Here is an 11,223-nt window from a genome sequence, read left to right as displayed (position 1 = left end):
AAACTGACAAATAAGACTTGATTACACTTTCAATCTCCCCCTTTTTGGTGATTGATGACAACCCAATTAGAGCTTACAAAAGATATGAAATAAATACTGAGACTTTCGAGCCATGGGTGTAGAGCCTCCCCCTAAGGATGTGAATAGATAATTGAATTCTCAAATTGGCATAAGAAGCCGAGATTCACATTTTAGTGAAAGTGATGGGGCTCCCCCTACATCCATGCTCCTATGGGGTGCTGTATACTGTGTTAGGTATGTAAAACGTGATGCAAATGACAGTTTATGCACAATATGGTTTGTTGTTGCAGCTGGGTGCGGCACAGCCACACTTGCTATAACAACACATATCAAAATAGACGCCACTCAGCATGTGATACATATAAAGATATACATTCTAGCACAATTGTATCACAAGCGACAACATAGATTAATATATGTCCATATCCCACACAAAAAGTCAAATAGTAGCATTATTTCATAATTTAGAGCCATCGAGTAGGACATGAAGCACAACTGTTGACCATGGTGTCGAAAAGTTGACCCCTCTAATTTTCTCCCCCTTTGGCATAAAGCACCAAAAAGAGAAGAAAAGAAGAAAGATCAACACCTACTCGTCATCACCCTGAATGTCCGTCCAATCAATATCATCACCTCCTGCAGCAGTCCCGGCACCACCATCACCATCATCGTCGTCGGAGTCAATACGTTCATGGCCCTGATGGTGAGTAGTGGCAGTGTAGGGAGTGGAACACCTCGGCTCCTGTCTCTAACGATATCCCTCTAGGGTCTTATCCCAATCTGCTCCTCCTCCTCCTCATCATCATCATCCTCATCATCTGAATCTATGTTGGAGAGACTCAAAAGGTCATATTGTGGAGGAGGTGGAATAGGAGGAAGTGGTGGAAGGTCCTATCTATGTTGCTAACGCTGCTCAAGCTATGTCTCATATGCTCTGTTAGCTGCATAGGTGTACTTGTCGAAGATTGCATTCAACCACTTGCCAAACTTATTCATCTTGCCTCCTCTATGAGACCTAGAGCGGAAAGACTCGGGGATATCTACATGAGCATGAGAGCTCTATAGCTAGCTGGGTCTTCTCAATTTTGTAGACGGTGTGCATCCCATCCTTCGAAAAATAAAATCCAGTGACCCTCTCAATCATGAACATTAGGTAAGGAGCATAGGGCAACCCCCTCCTCTCATCCTCCACTGCAAATCTCAACTCAGTCCACATGAATCTAGGGACATTGAACCTATCCTCACCTAGAGCAAATCTAGCCAACACATTTCATACATAGCCATTAATATCTAAGGCTGCTCCATCCTTTGGGTTGATGGTGCTCCTGATGAGGTTGTTGAGGATGTAATATAAGCTATGTAGACCACTCCTCTTGCCATCTACAATTCTTCTATCTCTCCACATGTAACTGATGTCACAGATCTCAGCTCTAGGCTCATCATGAATGTAAGTGTAACCTCTGTGCTCCTCCCCAAAGCCAAGAATCCGGCTGAAAATGACAAAGTCGACTCGGTAGTGCCAACCATCAGTCATCTAGTGAATCTCATCAGAGGTCTGGTCATAGAAGTATGTGGCATGAAACTATGAAAGGACCTCCTCATTCTAGTTATACTGAAAACCCATGATGTCTGAAAGCTAGAACCTGTCACAAATCTTGGTTACCTTGTCAAACTCAGGCTCCTCCTTCTCCTGCATCTCATCCCAATCAATATACTGCATCTTGATGATCTTGATTTTCTTGGATGCAAGAATGGCAGTGGCATAAAAGTTGGAATGAAACTCATTCTAGAATATATAACTAATGCCCAAATCCTTGCGCACTGCATAGGGATTGATCTCTCTTGCCTCTTCCACCCGCTTCCAACTCTTGGAATAGTTGACAACTACATGCTGGCAGGAGCTATCTGGAGGTCTCATGATGATCTCACCCTCAAAGTCTCCTCATGTATTTGCCATCAAACTTAGGAGATGTTGTGGGGTGTCAACAATGACATCAGTGGTACGACCTATCATCTCTAGCCTCTCCTCATCTTTAATGTATTGCTCATGCCTCCCCCTGTCACTAAGTCCCCTTGGAGCTGCACTACTGCCTGCTACTGGTGATCTCCCTCGACCACGGCAAGGTGGATCCTTATATCTTTGCCCATTCATCTTCCTTTTCCTTTTTGTTCATTATCTCCATTCTCCATCTTCTTAAATGAGGAATGGAGAGGAGAGGAGAGGAAAGAAACTACTCAGGCTAGGGGCAGTAGCATCCGTCAGCGAAGGGAGGGCTGTCAGCTGTCGTGGCACTGCCAAAGATCGGCAATGCATGGCCAAGCGACGGCGTGGGTGTGGGCGCGAGAGCTGAGAGAGAGGCGCGAGCATGAGAGGAGAGGAGAGAGAGAGAGAGAGAGGAAAAAGTTACTGTAGACCTATGGATAAGATGAAGAATAAATAGGTCCCGCAGTAAAACCGTTTGGGTCGAATCTCAATTGAGATTCAAGTGCGACACTGTCGTAGAGCGGCACTGCCGCACTCCCCAAAACAATGGGAGTTAGCTATCATCTATATGACTCTCTCTGCATAAGATATGGACACATATCACCTATACACCATGACCAGAAACAAAATAATCATTACAGACCCTGATCATGATACATAAGTTGCCTTTTATAAATTATTTTCATACACAATATGAAAATTTTCAACTCTTTTGCCTAGATACAAGTTTATCAAACTGAGGCATGCTAAAATTCAAACCATGTTATGAGAATCAAGTATATTTAGCTCACTACGCAAAGCACAAAACCTTGACTCATCGCGGGGCTTTGTGAAGATATCGGCTAGTTGCTTTTTGGTGCTCACGTGGCGAATTTTGATATCTCCTTTGGTTTTGTGGTCTCTCAACAAATGATGATGGATGTCTATGTGCTTGGTTCTAGAGCGGCTTATAGGATTGTTTGCAAACTTAATGGCACTCTCATTGTCACACAAGCATGGGATTTTTGTGAAGTGACATCTAAAATCTTGAAGGGTTTGCCTCATCCAAAGTAGTTGAGCACAACATGCACTGGCTGCAACATACTCAGCCTCGGCAGTGTAAACGACCACACAATTTTGCTTTTTAGAACTCCAAGACACTAGGGATCATCCAAGGAATTGACATGTCCCCAAAGTGCTTTTTCGATCTACTTTGCAACCGGCGTAATCAAAATCTGAATACCCAAGTAGATCAAACTTAGAGCCTTGAGGATACCACAAACCAAGGTTAGGAGTGTATACTAAATGTCTCAAAATTCTCTTAACGGTCACCAAGTGAGACTCTTTCAGGTTAGCTTGAAATCTAGCACACATGCACACACTAAGCATAATATTAGGCCTAGATGCATAAAAATAAAGTAGAGAGCCAATCATGGAACGATATACCTTAGTATCCACGGCTTTCCCTTCAATGTTGAGATCAAAATGTCCATTGGTTGGCATGGGAGTTTTGATAGGCTTGGTATTCATCATGTCAAACTTCTTGAGCATATCATGGGTGTACTTTGTTTGACTAATAAAAGTTCTATCCTTCACTTGCTTGATTTGAAATCCAAGGAAGAACTTCAATTCACCCATCATGGACATCTCAAATCTCTTGGTCATGATCCTACTAAATTCTTCACAAAAAGAATGATTAGTACTACTAAATATTATATCATCGACATATATTTGGCACACAGATATATCTTTACCAACTTTGTGAGTGAAAAGGGTAGGGTCGGCTTTGCCTATTTCAAAGCCTTGTTTAAGCAAGAATTCTTTAATGTATTCATACCATGCTCTTGGTGCTTGCTTAAGCCCATAGAGCGCCTTTTGGAGTTTGTAGACGTGGTTGGGGAACTTGGGATCTTCAAAACCCGGTGGTTGCTCAACATAGGTAAGTTCTTGAATGGGGCCATTGAGGAATGCACCCTTTACATCCATTTGATATAGTTTGAAATTGTGATGAGCGGCATAAGCTAGAAGCATTCGAATTGCTTCAAGTCTTGCCACCGGTGCATATATTTCCTCAAAGTCCAAGCCCTCTACTTGAGTGAAACCTTGAGCAACTGTGGGGGTATGGCCCCCAAGACATGGGCCACACCATCGGAGGTGGCCCGGCCCATAAGATCAAGGCGTGCACGGCACTGCTTGGCGTGCATCGCAAGACATTGTATAGTACCAAATAGGCTACTTTACTTGTAACCCTGTCCCTCTAGACTATATAAGGAGAGGCGGGGGTCCCTTAGCGGACAAGCTACTTGGTCATCCAGATCAATACAATACACCAAAGACACAGGACGTAGGGTATTACGTCTATCAGAAAGCCCGAACCTATCTAAATCACTGTCTCTGTGCCTTATGTCACCATCTGGTTCCTGATCATGCGCATCCCCACTGACAAATCTACCATCGCAGGATACCCCTCGATGGACTGCTGAGCATATTCTGTCGATAGTTGGCACGCTAGGTAGGGGTGTGCGCTTGATCCATGGTGGGCCAGATGGACCTCAAATCAACAACACGTTCTCATCATCAATCTCATGGAGATCCATGCCGGTCCACGACGACAATTCATCGCTGCTACACCAGCCCCTACGATAGCAGATCCGATCTCAGAACCACCTCCGAGGTTGTCTTCACCAACAACTCACCGCCCGCTAGGTGCTCGTCGTCAATGCCGACCAGATAATGCCATATGTCACATCCAGACTTTCTGTCTAAAGCTAAGTCACGCTTTAATATTCTTTTAAATATTCTCCAATCTCCGTATATCGCCATAATGTTTCTCCGAACTGTTTTCTCCATATTTGCTCTCCAAATGATTTTTTAAACCCTCGAACAGTCACATTGATGCTCGGACGCCTCTAGAGATGGCCCTGTCTCTAGCTCCTCCCTACATTGATGCTTGGAAAGGAAAGGGAAAGGTATATATACCCCCAAGTCCCTAATGGTCACTTCAAATCATAGATAGCTATTGGTGAGGAAAGGAAAAGGTATATATACCCCCAGCCCATAACAGACACCACACCCAAGGGGTCGGGGGAGACCAAACCCGTGACCTCGAGGTCGGGTGAGCCAGAGCCCACAACCAAGAGGTTGGGAGAGCCGAAGCCCGCGACCAATGGGTTGAGCGACCCGGAGACCATGACTAAGGGGTCAGGTGAACCAGAGCCCACGACCAAAGGGTCAGGCGAACCGGAGACCGTGACCAAAGAGTTAGGCGAACCGAAGCCCGCGACCAAGGGGTCAGGCGAGCCGGATCTAGCACCCAAGGGGTTAGGCGAGACAAAGCTCGCACCACGTAAGACAGTAAGGGCAAAGTGAAGTGCGGACAGTCTTGACTATGAATCTGAGGATGCTTGTGGTTGTTTGAGCACTTGGTATCACATATTAGCTTAAGCATTGTGCCCCCCTATAAGGTCCTAATGGCTAGAGCAAGGGTGAATAGCCTATTAAAATTTTCTACAACAACACTAAGACAAATGATTAGTCAATAAGATGGCAAAGTAAATTTTGCGCGAGCACTATACCTAGGGTTGCAAGCCACCTACCCAATTCTATTTTCTATGATCTCTAGTATATCACAACAAAGCTATGTCACTAATATACACCTAGGTGATCAACCTAGTGAGAGTAATACAATTAAATGATACTCTATCTAGTCTTAACTACCACTAGCTCTATCCAAGTGAATGTATAATAAAATACAAGAGAGTGGTAGAGAGGTATATCACCGTGGCAAGTGACCAATAAGTGAATACCAATGAATACCAAGGAGACAATCAAGACACAATGATTTTTCTTTTGAGGTTCACTTGCTTGCCGACAAGCTAGTCCCCGTTGTGGCGATTAACTCACTTGGAGGTTCACGTGCTAATTGGCATTACACGCCAAACCCTCAATAGGGTGCCGCACAACCAACACAAGATGAGGATCACACAAGCCATGAGCAATTTACTAGAGTACCTTTTGCCTCTCCGCCGGGGAAAGGTCAAGAACCCCTCACAATCACCATGATCGGAGCTGAAGACAATCACCAACCTCTGCTCGACAATCCTCGCTGCTTCAAGCTATCTAGGTGGCAGCAACCACCAAGAGTAACAAGCGAATCCCACAGTGAAAGACGAACACCAAGTGCCTCTAGATGCAAACACTCAAACAATGCACTTGGATTCTCTCCTAATCTCCCAAAGATGATGAATCAATGATGGAGATGAGGTGGAGGGCTTTGGCTAAGCTCACAAGGTTGCTATGTCAATGCAAATGGCCAAGAGAGTGAGCTAGAGCTGGCCAAATGATATTTATAGACACCCCCAAATAATAGGGCCATTGGCTCAATTATTGGGCTGACTGCGGGACGACCGGACGCGCAGGTCATGTGCACTGGACGCATCCGGTGGGTGACCGGATGCATCCGGTCATAGCCTAACCACCCAATAGCTATCTCTGCATAGTAATACTACATGATCGGACACGCTATTAGAAATGCCTGGACACAGTAGACACAGCGTCCGATCGAGTCTAGAGAGCTCTCAGAGCCGACGTGTCCGATCACACCAGACCAAACGTGGGAGATGTAGCATCCGATCGAGTCTAGAGAGCTCCCAGAGTCGCTCTGGGCCAACCAGACACGTCCGGTCACACCAGATCTCACGCTCCCAGTGTCCGATGAATTATAGCGTAGAAAACCCAAGACTTGCTGGTTCATAATCCGGTCGCTCTCTACAATCCTGTATTGGGATATATTACTTTGACCTGACGCTGAACAGTAACTCATTAGCATTCATTCACTCCATTGAGCCAGAGTCCGATCACTTTTGCTTAGTCGCTCACCTCGGGTCCAAATATCGGACGCATTTGGTAGCCACACCGAACATGTCTGGTCACTTCTGTCTGACTACCCAAAGTCTAGATAAAATACCGAACACGTCCGGTAGCCACACTGGATGTGTCCGGTCACTCTAAGACCAGCGTGACTAACTCCTTTTCAACTCTATCTTCTTTACCCTTGCTCAAATGTGCCAACCACTAAGTGTATCACCTTGTGCACATGTGTTAGCATATTTTCACAAATGTTTTCAAGGGTGTTAGCACTCCACTAGATCCTAAATGCATATGAATGAGTTAGAGTATCTAGTGGCACTTTGATAACCGTATTTCGATATGAGTTTCACCCCTCTTAGTAGTACGGCTATCGATCCTAAATATGATCACACTCTCTAAGTGTCTCGATCACTAAACCGAAAAGCTGCTATCAATTTCACCTTTGCCTTGAGCTTTTTGTTTTTCTTTCTTCTTTTCCATGTCCAAGCACTAGATCATCACCATCATCATGTCATGATCTTCATTTGCTTCACCACTTTGAGTAGTGCTACCTATCTCATAATCAATTTGATAAACTAGGTTAGCACTTAGGGTTTCATCAATTCACCAAAACCAACCTAGAGCTTTCACCCCCTTTATAGTATAGCTTTTCCTATACTCAAATTCAATATATAAAAGAATTTAAACCTCCTTTGAGTTTGATGCCATCTACATTTATAATTGGAGGCTCCTCTGTTCCATGTAGCATCATCGAATATAAATTCCCTGCTTGTCATCTTGATAAATCTCATTAGTTCTCTAATTGTAAGGTCATTATCACCAAACCCCACAAATAAGGCTTGATTGCACTTTCATGACGGAGCTACAATTTCTGGCTCTGGTGGCTCTTTGAGTGAGGGAGGGATGAGAGAGGGAAACAACTTCTGTAAACAGTGCACATATAGTACATGAACAGTAGCACGTCAAAGGGAGCTAGAGCCATCTAAAGCTCCACCAAAGAGGCCCTAAGTATATCAACGCATGAATTAGTTCACTCTTTCTTGCCTCACAAGAACAAGCATGATCTACCATAGAATGAATAAATTGGAAGCACTGTAAATGGGCTACATATATATATATATCGTGTAAGTCCTGTGGAGTATAATCTCATACTCATGGTGCCGTTGTTAATTTGTTTTACAGGTACCTAAAGGATATTGATGGCCATGTCATCCGACCAAAGCCGGTAAAGTGGGTGAATGGCATCCAAGCTATGGTGGTGATGCCCATGAGCAAAGGCGTCCACTTGTTATTGGTTAGATTAAACTCGTAGCATAGGGCTTTCACCCTAGGTGTAATATGGTAAGATAGTCATCTGGTTCTCGGTACAAATAGGTTATCTAGTATCTTCATTAATGTTGTGTAATTAATCTGTTAATTCAACAAGACTTGTAATATATGTTTATGTTGATTTATGTAATCTTTTTATTGAGATGCAATCTTGATTTGTGGCGGCTATATTGATATGATAGGCAACTGAGATCCTATGTCTTGATGTATTGGAGATGTAGATGGCATTTCCTGGGAATCACCGACGTTGATTTGCTTAAATCATGTCAGTCATGGTGATGACGCTTGATTTAGCTAAATTAACATGGTGGATCCGTATAGTGACCATCAACATATGCTCTTGGTTGATTGACTTCTTTGTGGACCCATGTTAAGGGTCAAGCTTGTGAACTTGCTTAGCACGCGAAGTGATCACCTTGAGACTCGCCTGAATAAGGACATAGGTTGCCGGCAAGCAATCAAACCTTGGAGATAAATCTTGTGTCATATCTTGTCCCGATGGTTTCCTTACTACACTTGTGCATTTCATTCCTATATTTAGCTTGTGTAGTTGTTGCTTCTAGTAGTTGCTCTCTAGTTGTACTTGTAGATCTAGTGTTGGTATATTTTAACGCACACAGATAAATCTGCAAGCGCACGAATACCCCTATAGCTTTTACCCAGAAGTATTCCAAGTATCGTATCCACAGGGAAACATGTGAGGCTAACTACGGTCTAACTTAACTAAGGGTAGCAATAAGGTTAGGATAAATAGGAGCGTAGAGAGGAAAACTAAGGTTCTCTAATTCTGACTTGGGTAAGCTATGTCTTCTATTATTCAACTGGGGATATTACTAGGGAAAGACACCAGTAGAGGATGCTTTCCTTCGCAACCGTGTCCTATGTGCCCTTACAAACGAGAGGTGGACTACAAAGAATTCAACGAGGCTATAAGAGTCACCCTCGTGAGCTACCACCGATTCGGAATGCAGGATGCATCCACAAGTAACCAAAGTCTAAGCACCATGCTTACACTACAATTACTACTTTACTCTTCCCGGATAAAGAATAAAGCACTCAAACGAATTGTGAACCTGATGAATAATATAAACAAGAAGCTTACTTGAATCAGAAGTTGATTACCAGAGAAATCTCAGAGGCAAGCTTAGATACAACTTGGATCCACTAAGGTACAAGCCGTAGAGAGAGCACCGATAGGCCAACGCCTCCTCCAAACTCTTTCCTCACTCTTTACCTCACTATTTCTATTTATAAGACTAGATCCTATAGAGGACTAATCTTCTCTTGATAGCTGGCTCTGATCCTGATGAGGAGAATATGAATTAGGGTTTCAGGATGGCTCTCGGGAGGGGGGCAGGGGCTGGTATATATAGGTCGAAGCATCAATTCTGGACCCTCGGATCAAATTGACTTGAAAGAACGACATAGATGCAATCTAGGAGGCAGTGGAAAACTGACATTTGAAGAAAGGGCTAACAGGTGGGCCCAGGGGGGCGGGTGGCATGTAGGTGGGGCCGACCGGCCCCACATGGTAGCCACCTACCCTCCACTTCGGTGGTTTGCCTTCTATAGTCTTCTAGAGTCTTTCCACACTGGTTTTGCTATGGATAAATGTGATTTGCTTTGACGAATAAGTCCTCCTTGCTGGTTTTCTAGATAAACCCTGCTAAAAACACAGATTCACTAAAGCACATGGAATTTGTCAGTTTAAAAACCTAAACCTATGTTGGCAATTCTTTTTATACATTTATATAAGTTATATTAATGGTTTATGATTAATGTTAACGACCATCAACAAGCTCCCCCACACTTAACCTTTGCTAGTTGTTGACGGTAGTTAACAACCATTATAAACCATCAATTAAACATGTATAAGGGCATAAATGTAATCATCGATGAAGGTTTAGGGGTTTAAACTAATGAATTCCATGAGCTTTGGTGATTTCATGACCGCAGGAGGATTTATCTAGAAAATAGCTCCCGGGACTACTGTCATACACTCCAAACAAGCAAACCAACATCAACAAGTGATTCAACCCGCGAAACATGCAAAAGACGATTCAAGACAGAGCCCAAGCCTCGCTACCAGAAGGAGGAGCCCACCTAGCACCATAGTGGGCCGACCAGCCCACTAGGGAGGCCACCTAACCCATGGGGGTGGCCCATCACCCTAAGCCGCCGCGTACTCGTTCCTATAATCTACACTGTTGATTCTAATGCAATTTTAGGTCGGTTCATCCAACGGTGGTTAGAAGAGTTGACACGGATCGATGACGTGGCAATTCCTTGCCCCCTACTCCTCCTAGACTCCTTGCCTCTTACTCCTCCTAGATTCCTTGCCCCCAACTCTACCTCTGGCCTATATATAGCAGCCCCTACCCCCCTCCCTCATGAGGATCAAAGCCAGCTATTAAGAGAAGATTAGTCCTCCATAGGATCTAGTTTTTAGAAATAGAAAGATGGAGAGTGAGGGAAGAGTTTGGAGGAGATGCCGACATGTCGGTGCTCTCTCTATGGCTTATACCTTGGTAGAAGTCAACGTTGCGTCTGAGATTTCTCTGCTAATCAACTTCTAATTCAAGTAAGCATCGTGTTTATATTGTTCATCAGGTTCATAACTCTTTGAGTGCTTTAATCTATAGGATGCTCTAGGTTAAAGTAGTAATTATAGGTGTAAGAGTGGTGCTTAGACCGGGTTACTTGTGGATGTACCCTATATTTCAGATCGGTGATAGCTCGCAAGGGTGACTCTTATAGCCTCATTGAATCCTCTGTAGTCCACCTCCTGTTTGTAGGCCTAGCAGGTTTTAGTTACTATAGGAAACATACTCTGTCTGTGTTTCCCTTAGTAATATCCCCAGTTGAACAATAGAAGACATAGCTTATCGAGATTAGAACTAGAAGACCTTAGTGATCTCCTCTACACTACTGACTTTCTTAAGTCTTGTTGCTACTCTAGGTTAAGTTGGACCGTAGTTAACCTCACATGTTTCTCTGTGGATACAATACTTGGAATACTTTTGAGTGAAAGCTACAGCAGT

This window comes from Miscanthus floridulus, unplaced genomic scaffold (genome assembly GCF_019320115.1).
Source record: "Miscanthus floridulus cultivar M001 unplaced genomic scaffold, ASM1932011v1 os_2763_1_2, whole genome shotgun sequence".
In the NCBI taxonomy this organism is placed as follows: Eukaryota; Viridiplantae; Streptophyta; class Magnoliopsida; order Poales; family Poaceae; genus Miscanthus; species Miscanthus floridulus.
Note: the sequence above shows the minus strand (reverse complement) of the source record.